Raw genomic sequence first — 15,175 nt, 5'->3', positions numbered from 1 at the left:
TCTTTTGGACCATGTTCCATACCTTGGACATGGGTGTCCGAGAATTTATTTTGGATACATAATTTTGCCAAGATTGGAGTTTGTTCTGTTTAAAAGTACGCCGTGCTTTAGCATTTAAAATTTTAAATTTATTTAAATTATGCACCATAGGATGGCGACGGAAATATTGTTCTGCTTTTTTCCTTGCCTTCCTAGCTTGTTTGCATTCATCGCTGAACCATGGTTTTCGAATATGTGGAACTGCAGAGGACTTTGGTATACACTCATCAGCTACAGAATTCAATTCATCAGAAAAACATGTAATAGCATCAGGAACGTCAATAAAACGTTTCTCCGCACACAGTGTTTCGTATAAAGCCCAGTTAGCCTTTTTAAAATTCCGCCTTGATGATGGAGGAACATCGGATGGAGTTACAGCTATTAATACAGTAGGAAACTGGTCACTTCCACAGTGAGTGAGTGAGTGAGTGAGTTTAGTTTTACGCCGCACTCAGCAATATTACAGCTATATGGCGGCGGTCTGTAAATAATCGAGTCTGGACCAGACAATCCAGTGATCAACAACATGAGCATCGATCTGCGCAATTGGGAACCGATGACACGCGTCAACCAAGTCAGCGAGCCTGACCACCCGATCCCGTTAGTCGCCTCTTACGACAAGCTGAGTCGCCTATTATGGCAAGCATGGGTTGCTGAAGGCCTATTCTACCCCGGGACCTTCACAGGTCGGTCACTTCCACAGAGGTCACCGTGGTCTGACCATTCGAATTCATTTAGCAGTTCTGAATTTGTCAATGACAAGTTGAGGGCAGAATAGGTCCCAGTACCAGGGTGTAAATATGTGTTGGAACCATCATTATAAATACATAAATCATTGTCAGAACAAAAGTCCTCCAACAATTTACCTTTAGTGTTTGTAGTTACACTACCACAGAGTGGGTTGTGTCCATTTAAATCTCCCATTATGATACAGGGATTCGGGAGTTGGTCATATAGAGCTTGAAGATCAGTTTTGTTAAAGGGCGAAGACGGTGAAATATAAAGAGAGCATAGCGTAAACGCTACATGTAAAGTAATTCTCACTGCAACAGCCTGCATATTAGTATTAAGTGAAACGGGGCTTTGAATAACGTTTTGTCTGACTAGAATGGATGATCCGCCAGTGGCTCTATCACCCAGAGGTGAAAAACAATGATATGCATTAAATTGACGAAGGTCAAATGTATCTGTTTGTTTTAAATATGTCTCTTGGAGAAATATCGCGGAAGGTGTAAAATCTTGGACTAATAGCTGTAATTCATGTAAATTAGTCCTCAATCCTCTGCAGTTCCACTGTACAATATTATTGGAATAAACTATCTTTTGGGGGGATTTATTGGGGATCTACCCCGCACTCTCTTGGTGGGCGACAAGCTATGTGCCCTAGAATGGACGTTTTCAGAAACGTCCATGTCTTCAAGAGACCCATATTTATTAAACAACTGAATTTTATTCTGTGGCTCTGCCACTTTGTTGTTTTGAAGTATCAGACTTAGGCTTCGGTTTACTTTTCACAGTTTGTTGACCATCAGCTGTCGATTTAGACTTTGAATGTGACTGAGATGATGATTTGTGATCAGAAAACGACTTTGATGTACTTGGAAGTGATTCCTCAGTCTGAGAAGATATAGCAGGGTACAAAAGCTGTGGAGAATCGCAATTTATCCAAGTCAAGGTAGTCTGGCATCCTGTGGATGATTTTGTTATTTTAGAGGTAGACTCCGGTGATGTTTTTGCTACTGTAGCATAACTTTCTGGAAGATCAGACCTCTTTACCAGTTTTTTTGCCTCAGAAAAGGAGATATTTTGAGTGAACTTTATTCTGTTTATCTCCATGTGTTCTTTCCAAATAGGACACTGTTTCGAAGAAGATGAATGGTCGCCTGAACAGTTGGTGCATTTTTTATAATCACTGTCACAATCTTCTGTTGTGCAAGTATTCACGCCATGTCCATATTTCTGGCATTTAAAACACCTTAGCGGGTTGGGGATGTAGGTATCAACTTGTATGTTACAATAGCCTGCCTTCACTGATTTAGGTGCATTTGGACATGAAAACGTAAACAGATAGGTATTAGTTTGGAATGTTTCATTGTTTTTTCAGGTTGAAAAGCACTTCACATACAGTACACCTTGATCTTTCATTTCTGATGCAATGTCAATTTCGGACATATCTGCAAACAATCGATCACGGTTTCTGATGATACCTTTACTAGTGTTCAAGGTCTTGTGAGCAGAGACCATGACCGGAATGCCGACGAAAGATTTCATGTTCATCAGGTTCGTTGCTTGTTGCTTTTTCCCGCATTCGACTAGCAGGGCACCCGAACGCAAGCGTCTAATGTTTTTCACCTCCCCAGCAATACCTTGAATACCCTTGGATACAGCAAAGGGGTTCAACTTCAGCGGTGTCTTCTCAGGAGTCTCAATAACAACGAAACGTGGCAAATATTCAATCGATGCAGACGGTCTATGGTCAGTATCAACATGGTCAATATCAAGTGGACGTTTTGTTTTTTTTGGTTGGGGTTTCATACACCATAGTTAGTGTAATATGGTTCATCATCCGAGCTCCCCACCCACCACGGAGTATCACAAGGACAATGCTAAAGCAAGCGGGCCTCCAGCTTGCAGCGCCAAGGATACCCGGATGATATACTCCAGTAGAAGAATTACAAAGATTTAATCCACCAGATTGGCCCCATGAGCATCCGCCTTCTGGGCATAAGACTCTAGGCAAAAATCAGAACTTATATTCCAAAACCAGAGAAGTCGATGAATACTTCAGCCAAGACCGAAATTAAAAGTATATATATATATATATATATATATATATATATAATCCATGCACAGGGCTTGGCATGACCAGCCGATTGGTTGAATCGGGCCAATTCAACCACCCGTCTAGGTGAAGTAAGGGCCAAAGTGGTGCGTTGGGCAAATGAAAAGCAGTTAAAAGCCCAAATGCCCTCAACCACCAGGAAAATATACTGCAGCTTTGCCGTTTACAGAGGTCATTTATTTTTCTGTTATCTGCGTGGCCTCAAAAAAGACCAGAAACTCACTAACATGAATTCACTCACATTCTGGTTCACGCGTCTTATTTCGTTTCCTGAGAGAAATTACATCTTACATTTTTGTAGAAAACCAGCGTCTAAACCCTTAAATAACACCGTTGTCCCACCTCATACATCCAAGCATTTTTACATTGACCAACCCGTAGACATCACTTGCTAACAGTTTAACAGACATAACAGTTTTAACAGGTGCACCGCTTACATTACAAGAAGTTGTATGTTCATAGAAATTTATCCGTTTTTCACAATTATCATGGCCTGACCCGATATTACTTTGTCATATGAATTTCAAGCTATTGGGTTGTAATCCACATGCTGATTTAGCTCGCTTCTTCCTCATTTCCAATTTCATCATTCTGAGTTTCTTGAGTATTTCAGCATGACCCGCAATAACGAGGCTACGGAACGCCCTCAGTTGCGTAATTTCCGCAAAGCGCCTGCGACAACTTTCGCCGAAAGTGTGTCTTATCCGCTGGCCTTCTGTACCGGAGTAAAACATCCGTCGCTTCCTAAAATATTTTGTATACAATCCACTGATAACACTCAACAATTAAGTGACACTAGGTTAGAGGTGTACAGGGGTTTGTGAGGGTATTTTGATGAAAAAGACTGACTGCGCATGACACGCAGATAAATATCTCACACTCTACGGAAATCTCGACTGATTGTTTTATAAGGCGTCCAGCTGACCAGTTGGAATTCTATTTATGGTTACTAACCTTATCAGGGCCAAGTGTTTCGTTAGGCGTGGAAAATTCTATTTTCTAGTGAAATATATTGATGTTTATATACATTTATGCGCCACAGAACAACCTTGTATACTACAAAGGGAATGGGAACTTTGGCCTCCTCAAAACGTGCACATTAGCCTGTGATAGTCAATGGCATATACGTGTTTGTGCTTTTAGAAACCTTCTTTGATACGATATGCTTTTAGGCTTAGCTATTGTGGACATGTCCATGGTGTGTTTCATTTGTGAACATGTGGTTCAAACATATTTTGATTCTCAAAGAATCTGGTTTGGTAAACGAGCAAAACATTCCTTTTATTAATAACTAACCAGTCCATCTCGGGTTCTTGAAGGTAGCAAATGTACTGTAAGTCCCTTTGGTGATCTACTTTCAGCTACTGGCTGTCTATCGGCTGTATTTTGTATGGCCTGCTTTTAATCTGTATGACCTGTTTTTATTTTGCATGGCCATATTTTTGTTTTGTGTATTGTCCGATTAGTGCTATTATATAAACATCAAATGCTCAGTTTAAATCTAACTGATATTCTCGATATTTTACTCTCCCTTGACGACAGGTTTTATGATACAGTTTACGTCTATTCCTTATCGATGTTTAATTGGGTCGCTTAAAGATACGGCTAAAATATTGCAGAGGTGGCATTTTTATTCGTGAGAGCGACGTTCTTCGCCCATGAATGACATTTTAAAAACAAACACTCTAAATTAGCTATATTAAGTCAAAATGAGTTGAAATTTCTGTCATGATATTTATAAACATACTTTCATTCATTCACAATGACCAAACATACACAAAGCATTATTTTGAGTAAAAAAAAATTCTCGCACATGGGCGAGGAGGTTTGAATTTTGAATTTTCAAGAGAACATTTTTCATCTCTTTTTCGTCCTTAGCATATACTCCTAACTGCATGTTTATTTTTGTCAAACCCCTTGCCAGAAAGTGGCAACAATACGGAGAGTTTCTCGACGTTTGTGAGTCCAGACTTACATTGTGACGTTTTATTCATTAAAACTGAACATGAATCGAGAAACAATACTGTCTGACACATTCGGAATGTAATTTGTCACGTGCATGCATGCGCGCGTGCTTGCGTGTGTGTGTTTCTTTACATTTAGGGGGGTGTTGGTAATATATTTAAATCCACATTTTTTTTTCATAAACACTGTTTCCAAACATATACTACACCTTCAGAAATATATCTCTACCCTGGGAGGACAGAGTCGACGATCTGGTAGGTCGTCTCACCCTGGACGAGATCCAGCTACAGATGGCCCGTGGGGGGTCAGGAATTAATGGCGGTCCCGCCCCTGCTATACCCCGTCTTGGAATCAAACCCTACGCCTGGGACACTGGGTGTCTTCGGGGAGATCTGTGGGCAGGAGAGGCTACATCCTTCCCCCAGGCTTTAGGCCTTCAGCCTCATTCAGGTAAGAGATACTGCAACAGTAAAGTTCATACAGTTAGAACGATTAGAATATCCATGTTTAATCTATATGAATATTCTTGGTTCACAAGCTGAGAAGTCGTCCTGACGCGAACTTCATCACTAAATGATAGTTTCACAAGAAGGCACTGTAATATTGTCTGAATCTTAAGCAGCTATTATCTATCTTTTCTGGTAATGGCTTTCTTGATTGTATTACAAGTTGTATCTGATATTATAAACCTTTCCTATGTAAGTATAAAGAAAGGAGACTCGTAGCAATATTTTCATAATTTTATGTTTGTCTTTTCAGCCTTTTACCTGTAACAACGTACCCTTTCCGTATATTTTGTATAAGATACAGAGACAGACTCATGTACACACTGCCTTACACACTCCCTGTACATATATGCTGACTGACATATACATACCAACATATGTAGCATGTGTTACTCGGGTAGTATACATGTTAAATGCATTCGCTTCTCTTGTAGCACAGACCTAATATTCCTGGTGGCCCAAGCCACAGCTGAAGAGGTGAGAGCCAAGTATAATAACTACACCTCACATGGATTATACGGCACTCACAAGGGTATCAGCTGTACCAGTCCGGTGATCAATATCGCGAGAGACCCCAGGTGGGGCAGGAATCAGGTACGCCCTTCTTCCTTTCTATACCCATTGTGTGTAAGATTGCATTGTCTGTAGGATATTATATGTCACAACGAGCAGGTCGTTTACAGAAATATCTTATACATTATCATCTTACCTCACACATAAATATCGCATTCTGACTGGCTGAGCGCTCTCCTAATATTTTCAATGTACACCGCATGCAAGCGAGTGACATTTTCTGTGTCCCCCGCTCAGCTCATTTTGTACTAAGTTGTAGTAATTCTTTATCGCAAATAAAACTGGATCCCCTATGATGTATGGAAATTACCGATGTTAGGAGATAACTTTAAATCTGTTTATCTAATTATCTTCAAAATCTAGGGATGACTGTAAAAGGTTTTGTACCCGTGCTTCAAACGATTCAAAATTGACATTTAGGTGTTCGGTAAGATAAATGCGCTGTTCACTTGTCCCAAGCGGCCTACGTGTTGATGTACCACCTATGGCCTCAGGGAACATAAACAAACATCGAGGATACATCAACCCACGCTCCCCTTATGACCCTTGAAGAAATTATAATCTTGTCATTCGTCGTATAGTGGAAAAAAATCATGCACCAAAAGGATCATGTTGATTATGCAGGACGTCTGTTAATGTAGAAAAAGAAAACACGAAACAACTCGGCAGAATGTGGGATATTTTGACCATCTCTCATGTGTCATATGTTGCCTTACCGTCTCATACCCGTTATTGGTCAATATCCTAGCGTTATTCAGGAAATAGAATTCGTTTTACCCCAATGCGTTTTGTAATAAAGTATAGTTTTGCCCTGAACTGTTATAATTAAAGCACGTGGACGTTGTGCCTAGACTCACAAACGAGCACTACAGAGGTTCGAAAGTTGAATGTGTTCCATAATACAAATATTTTCCTTTCTTCTCTGGCTCTTCAAATTATTCACTTCAAGCGAACAAAGTAATACATTGTACTTTAAATCAATTTATATTCTATAAGATAACCCATTTAGTTTTTCTTTTTATATCATTGTGACAGAAGTCAAACCCAATGGTGCTTCATAGATCTGAAGTGTGGGGGTGTTGATAGATACGAGGGGATATCAATAAGTTTTGAGCCTTGCATAGAAAAACACAAAATATTGGTATGAACCACACTTATTTTTCAACATAGTCCCCTTGTGAGTCAAGGTACTTGTTCCATCTTTTCTGCCAGGCGCTGATGCCATCTCTGTGGAAGGCGCCATTTTGGTCCTCAAACCAAGCCTAATAAGGCTTATAAGCTCATTATCATCCTGAAACCACGCAAGTGTTTCTTGAGATTTGGGAACAGATGGTTATCACTTGGTGCCAGGTCTGGAGAGTACGGGGGATTCGGCAAGATTTCGTACCCGCATTCCTGGACAGCAGCGGCTGCAACGCGAGAGGTGTGTACTGGAGCATTGTCTTGATGTAGAAGAATACCACGTCTGATCTTGCCCCGGCGCTTCTCCTTGACTGACTGTCGCACTTGCCTCAACAAGTTAGCGTTATATTCCTTATTCATTGTTCTTCCTTTTGGTAAGTAATCTATGTGGTTGACGCCTTTGCTATCCCAGAAGACTGTCGCCATTACCTTCTGCACTGATCTGGAGGCTTTGAACTTTTTGGTCCTGGGAGAAGTGACATGTTTCCATTCCATGGATTTTTGTTTGCTCTCCGGATCATAGTGGAGGATCCAGGTTTCATCACAGGTTACTAGCCTAAAGTGAAAATCTTCTGGATTCTTGTTGCATCTGCTTAGCATGGAGTTCATGGTGCTCATGGTGACCCTTGTTTGCCTCATTTCATCTGTAAGCATTCTTGGCAACCATTTTCCGCACACCTTAGACATGACGAGATGTTCATGAAGAATTGTCTCGATGGATCCGTGTTAAATGCCTGTGGTCTCCTCTAATTCGTGGAGTGTGATTCGACGATTTTCCAGCACAAGTCTATGCACTCTGTCAATGTTTCCTGACTAGTGCTTGTTGTTGGGCGACCTGGACGGGAGTCATCTTCAAGACTCTCTCTACCATGCTTAAATTCATTGACCCATCGTTTGATGGTAGCAGATGGAGGGGAAGACTTCCCATAAACTGCTGAAAGCCTTTCTTCAATGTTCTTCGCCGAGTTTCTTTCAAGAACTAAAAACTTAATTGCTGCTCTATACTCAAGTTTATTAATTTTCACTGCCGTGAGGGGGTCTCTTTCTGTCAATGTTAGCTGTTCAATAACCTCTGAGAGTAGGATACCAAAACTTATATATCACATCAGCTACACCCCAAGGTTCAATGTCGTACCATAGGCTGTGACACCTGGGTATGAAAAATGCTAAAGGCTCAAAACTTATTGACATCCCCTCGTATGATAAGCACAAAGATACGTGTTTCATAAATTGGTATTGTAACAAACAAGGCCAACATACGTTTTTATGAACTACTGATCTGAAGACAAGTCTCAGTGGAATTGTTTTAACAATAACATCTTCTAAACATGTTGGTTACTTTGGATGAAATATAGGATATAATTGTTCTTCTGTCTTCTGATTTAGGAGCCAAAGTATCAAGTGATCTTGTCGATTATCCGAAATTAACTGTTTTAGATGCATTTTAGAAGTTGCTGAACTAACGGGGAAGGAACAAGTTTTATGGATGATCAACTTCTTTATGTTCACAATGGCAACGTTTCGGCATGGATTCTTATAGCGTTTTCAAGCATATGGGAGGACAAGGTATAACAGTTTATATAAAGGCAGGTAAATGAGCTATAACTGAGGAGTTGAGATAACCAAAACATCAAAGGATATAACTAGAGTTGTTGATATAACCTGTGATTGGTGTGAAGCCAGGGGTGGGGGGATTATAGCGTTGAGGGAACCAATTAATGGAGGATTAGTGACGGAAGCTAGAGGTTATTATTTGTTGATTTAAATGTCGAATTGGTTAGGTAGAAATCTACCCTGACCCCTGTTTATGGAACGGTTGTGTTTGCGGATGTGAACAGCTTCTGACAATTTTCTCTGCTTGTAATCATGTTTGTTGCTGGAGAGTGTTTTGATAGGGTCCCAAATGATCTTCTGGTCAGGAAATTTGGTGATGTGTTCCGAAATGACTGTTGTCTGCTTTGTTGATGTCTTGTGTTCCTTGATGCGAATGTTTAGTGGTCTGGATGTTTCCCCAATGTAGTTGAAAATGTTTTATCTCTGGGATTACGGTTACAATATGACCAAGTCAAAAATATCCTGCAGTGATGTACCAGACAGCTATACTTATGACAAACATACATAACTACTTTGATATTAACCTTCATTCATAGTTACATTTCTAAACAGCTGAAATACAACGCAAGACCATTGGCCTTGTCAACCCTTTTGAAGGCTACAAACACATTCGTGTCCTACAGTCACTCACGTAGGAAGGAGCTAGCGTTATGAGAGAATGTTCGCATACAAAAGGTAACACAGTTGTTCCAATTGTTCGTTTTCTGCAGGAAACATACGGTGAAGATCCATTTCTGAGTGGAGTCTTTGCTGCATACTTCGTGAAGGGTCTCCAGGGAAGCGATCCCCGCTACGTTAGGGCCAGTGCTGGCTGCAAACACTTTGATGTCTACGCCGGCCCAGAAAATATACCTGTCTCACGCTTTTCGTTTGACGCAGAGGTAACTTGGAGTTAAAGATTGCATGTCAATTTTGTCACGGAATACACCTGTAAATCACACATAGCAGTGACAATGTCGTGAAATGAATCTGGCAAATGAGGTTAATTGCTTACGGACAAATACATTGAGTGTAAGCAGAATGAGTGTAATTTAACTCTCTGCTTCTTCTCCAAGAACATCAGTGCAAGATGACAAGAACATACTGCATACAACAATAGAACACATGCATTGTACACATTGAGGGATGTGGGGTAGCCTTGTGGTTAAAGTGTTTGGGCATAGATTCAAAGCCCCAGGATCGATTTTCACGCTGATCCAATATTTGAATCACATTGTTGATGTTCTCGTCAATTTCCTTTTCTATGTATATGTTGGACGAAGCAATAGTAGTACTACCCTCTATTGTTTCACAGGTGTCTGAAAGAGACTGGCGCACTACCTTTCTGCCAGCATTCCGCTCCTGTGTCAAGGCCGGGACCTACAGCCTCATGTGTAGCCTCAACAGGTAGTGTACACATTCAACACTATATGTTGTGTTTTATTTACGAAACGTGTCTCCGTGATAATTTGTCATATCGAAATTATGATCTACAAACCGAAAATACCAACTTACATAACTACGATAAAGTGAGTGACACTTGTTAGAAAGAAATAAGACATCATCCAGATGCATCGTAAACACTTTGTCAATCACTTTTGGTAACAGTCTTTGTACTTCTCTCCTATCTGGGTCGCTTATGTTCAAGAGTCAACGGAGTTCCAGCATGTGCCAGCAAGAAACTTTTGACAGATATTCTGAGAACGGAATGGGGTTTCAAGGGTTATGTGATCAGCGACCAAAGTTCCATTGAGAACATCATCACTCAACACCACTACCTCAACAACAGTGTCGACACCGTTGCAGCGTGTGTTAAGGCTGGCTGCAACCTTGAATTGTCACCAAACCTAACTCAGCCCGTATTCATGTCGCTCGGTACGAGTATATTGTGTAGGAGCTCACCGTGGAGGGATGCTTTCTGTTAACCTGATTGCGGGGTAATGCCAAAGGGTTTGACCATCTTCCATGCCAAAATCCACAATTCATTCATTCAGTCAAATGCTATTTACATAAGCAATTTGTACCACACGCCTGTATGCCAGTAGCTTTGGAAACAAAATCGAGAAATATTTCAGTGATGAATTACGAAAATGGCGCTAAGTTATAAATGTTCATCTTTTGCTGGCGAAGATACATATCTTGGACAAAAATATGAAGAGATGAACTTCAGTTTTGTTAATATTTTCATATTCTAAGCTTGTCGTGTGGCATATAGCGGTATTTACTTGAAGTCATGTAATGTTAGGGTGTTGTTTCAACAATGTCAACAATATCTTTTATTGTACATGCTTTACCGACTTTGGTGTATCTAACGAACGGGATGCAGATGGATGTGTTACAATTACACTTAACCTTTTTCATTTAGGGCGTTAAAACAAGAGTACAAGCACCGGTGACATCGTGATTACATGTCTCAACAAGCTCCTCTGTACGCCCAGTAAACATTTTAAGTTTCAATCGGCATTGGGCGTAGAGTTTACACCGTGTGTCATCCATATCATCCATATATAACAGGACGTTTGTACATTCAGTTATATTCAACGCAACATTGAAACCCATTTCACCAAACCAATATTGCCAAATTGTAAGCTGTCAAAATGAAGGGCCATGAAATGTAAGAAATAAGCTACACTTCTCCGGCAGTGGTGGCTGTTTTTCTTTACAGTTGATGCTGTTAAACAAGGCAAGCTTACTGAAGACGAGGTCAGGAGCAGGGTGAAAGCCTTGTTCAATGTCAGAATGAGGGTGGGAGAGTTTGACCCACCGGAAATGAATCAATACACCAAACTGAACGTTTCAATAGTTCAAGGCCAGGCCCACAGGAACCTGTCGGTGGTGGCAGCAATGAAGACGTTCGTATTGCTGAAAAACGAAAACAACGTCCTTCCCATAAAACCAACGGACTACAGAGATGTGGCGGTAGGTATATGCATTTAAACACACACACACACACACACACACACACACACACACACACACACACACACATATATATATATATATATATAGCAACATTCCAATGTGATACTGATAATTATAAATAGACATATACAACTTGAATGAAGTGAAGTCTTGTCTAACAGGTTGTGGGACCAATGGCCAACAATCCTAAAGCACTATTTGGATTTTATACTCCTGACATGGACCCTAAATACACCACCACCCCTCTACAAGGTGTACAGTCTATCTGGACTACAGTCAGGTATGGAGCAGGCTGCTCGGACAACAACTGCACCCAGTATAACCGGCAGGAAGTCCAAACAGCGGCAAAAGACAGTGATCTGGTATTTGTGTGTCTTGGGACAGGTGAGTCCGTAATTTATTCCAACTGGGCATTATTCTGAAAAGCCGAGAATACCAAATTTGTGGTTTATTATGCATTGAGTAGAGGAATAGGGTGAACATTTGGAATGTTGAATTACTATCTCGTCCGATTTAAAGAAATTACTTTATTTTAACCGTGCAAACATGCTCACTTATGAGAGTATAACAAACCAACATCCTGTATATATTGATAATGAATGTGAAGTTTCATTTTAAAGGTATGCCCATTTCTGTGGCACAAAAGGGATGTCTGCTCCTTGCCTAAATGTGTTTTCAAGTTTGCTCTCCCTACCTGTTTGCAGAAATACTTTTCAGCGATCCCTCATTGTGTTTCTCAACGCTATGTGGTTGAGGCAGGGGGTGTTGTGTTCAGATGATCAGGTGGCCTAAAAGTATCATATTTTATCAACATACACTACACTTGGATATGCAGTTCAGATCAAAGGTGGAAGTGCTCAACGGAATCCTGTGATATTTTGTACTGGACTGTGATGGTGACCGTACTTTCTTGTCAGGAATTGAGGTAGAATCTGAAGGCAATGACAAACCCAACCTGGATCTCCCTGGACAACAGCTGCAGCTGCTGCAGGATGCCGTAAACGCTGGGCAGGGTACGTGAGTGTAGATTTTTAATAATCACAGTGGGATTTCTTTTGCAGTTCTTCAGTTGTCATTTATCAGCCACATAGTAAGAGAAGAATTACAGCAACATCAATTGTTATTTCCCATAAATATTCATCTTTCGTCTCTCCTTTCTGAAGGTGCGAAGGTCATCCTTCTTCTCGTCAATGCTGATCCACTCAACGTCACATGGGCTGTTGAGAGTCCACAAGTTCATGCCATCATGGAACTATTTTTCCCAGCTCAAGCAACAGGCGAGGCATTGCGAAGAGTTCTTTTAGCTGAAGGACCCAACTCAGTTCCTGGTGGCAGACTTCCGATCACGTGGCCAAGGTATATGGACACGGTGAGTATATGCATTTGACTCCATATCAGTTTTCCCAAGGGAATGCCCCAGCGCGCTTATCCGTTCCCTTGTGAAAACATTCTTACGTCTTCGTAATACCCACGGGTCATGCTTTGTCCTTATATACGTTATAAACAAACCCTTTATACTTATAAACAAACAGAAGATATCCCTTGACAGAGGGACATTATTTAGATAATTGCCAAAAACAGTGAGAGTGTATCAGATTTTAGAAATATTTACGAGAAAAAGTGCCCTCCTACGAGCAATAGAGGGACGTCACTGAAGGTTTATAATCTCGAATACTGACCTTCACAGGGTAATAGTATTGGATACCTTCTCCAGTAGTGTCATACATGGCAGGTATATATACATTGCCTCCCTACGTATATTCTTTCACAAGGTGCCTGACATGACCAACTACTCAATGGTTGAACGCACATACCGGTACGCCACGTATCCAGTTCTCTTCCCCTTCGGCTACGGCCTGTCCTACACCAGCTTCTTCTACGACACCTTGGAGTATCCCGATCAGGTGACAGCCGGGACCGACTTGACTGGTTCTGTGTCTCTTACCAATCGAGGATCCTTCGATGCTGATGAGGTATGCACTGTTAAAAAGCATGCATTGAGCAAAATTATATGATCCCTTTAATTGAATCATACCACAAGCAAGCATTACATAAAACAATTGCAAATTATACACAGTGCGGGAACTATGTCAGTGTAGAAGACGAGTGTCAGAATGATATTTGTTCACGCGAAAGACGACCCATCGCTTCTTCATTGCAGGTTATACAGGTGTATATATTCTGGTCTAACGCCACGGTGACAGTTCCACAACTTCAGCTGGTGGCCTTCAACAGAGTGTTTACGCCAAGGGGTGGACAGACACAATGGAACTTTACCATTTCAGCTGAAACCATGGCTGTGTGGACTGAACAAGAGGGATGGGTTGTTGAACCAGGTACGTTCACAAACCAATTTGTGATGGTCGAGCGTATCGACAGTTGGTAGGAAAATCCAATGGTTAATGTTATAAATACAGTCAATATTATCTTTTAGTCCGGTATTAGCTCATATATATCATGAGACACAGTAGATGTTTCTGGGAAAGCAATGAGCGATTATTATGACCAAAATTGTGAAAGAAGATTTCTTCATCCATTGTAAAATATCAGACTGTTCTTTTTAATGCCAGTAAATAAATATTCTTGCTAATAATGGACTTATTAGTATACGATAAATCTGTGTCGTTCGTTTTTTTTTCAGGTGTCATTTCATTATGGGCAGGAGGTCAGCAGCCCAACATCAGTCCAGCCGTAGAGTCCAATGTCATTGCTGGCCAGTTCAAAGTTGTAGGGAAAAAGGTCCTTGGTCGATATTAAGAAAAAAAAGAAAATTATAATGCTAGCCCTTTTCACTTACTTTTTAATAGAGACATTTGTTTGTTGAAACAATTCTTCGTGGAGACTGGAAGACAAGTGCCACTACGAAAACCTTCTACTCCAACACTTCAACGATTATCTCTCATCCCTGCTTTCATGACCCTAGAGGACAGACATGGAAGACTGAGATATGACAAAGCAACATTCATAATTATACATTTGAGATTCGAACGGACTAATTAAGAGGTCGAACCCACACTTTCATACATCACACACAGAGAACGGGATTCAGCCCATCAAGCATTTTACAATCTAGACTTCACCCAGAAAGTGTAATCCCGAAACTGACATGTGACCACTTTGTATTCATGGGACACGCCAATGGTATTGGCTGGTTGGGCAAGATTCGCTCACATGTCAGTAGACGAACATAAGCTGTGTGATAGTGATACATAAAAACCTGTTTGTGGCAGTCGAAATCGAACAATGAACGTTTAGCAGGTATTTGTACGACGGTACCGCCCGCATCCAGTGGACCATTCAGTACGACAGTGGCCTTTAGCATGTCTGGGCAGTGCATGATTACCTTCATCACGAGCACCTGGTGTCATTCCTGGTATTCCAGGAACCCATAAGTCTGAGTCCTCAAAGAGAGATTATCGGGACTGATTATTTCTTAGCTTTGCCTGATGTGTAAGGTATCTCAACGACCTAGTAACTAAACATATATAGTTATGAAACTATAACATACATTAAATTCGCGAGAAACAATACCATCTAGTACGTTTCTAATGTA

At 40.8% G+C, this 15,175-nt stretch overlaps 1 pseudogene; it reads left to right on the top strand.

The window, feature by feature from the left end:
• The first annotated feature begins 2,281 nt into the window (after positions 1-2,281).
• LOC137288013 (uncharacterized) lies at positions 2,282-14,379 on the top strand (annotated as a pseudogene).
• Positions 14,380-15,175: the final 796 nt, after the last annotated feature.

The sequence above is a fragment of the Haliotis asinina genome, chromosome 6 (genome assembly GCF_037392515.1).
Source record: "Haliotis asinina isolate JCU_RB_2024 chromosome 6, JCU_Hal_asi_v2, whole genome shotgun sequence".
In the NCBI taxonomy this organism is placed as follows: domain Eukaryota; kingdom Metazoa; phylum Mollusca; class Gastropoda; order Lepetellida; family Haliotidae; genus Haliotis; species Haliotis asinina.
This window is presented reverse-complemented; position numbering and strand designations above follow the sequence as displayed.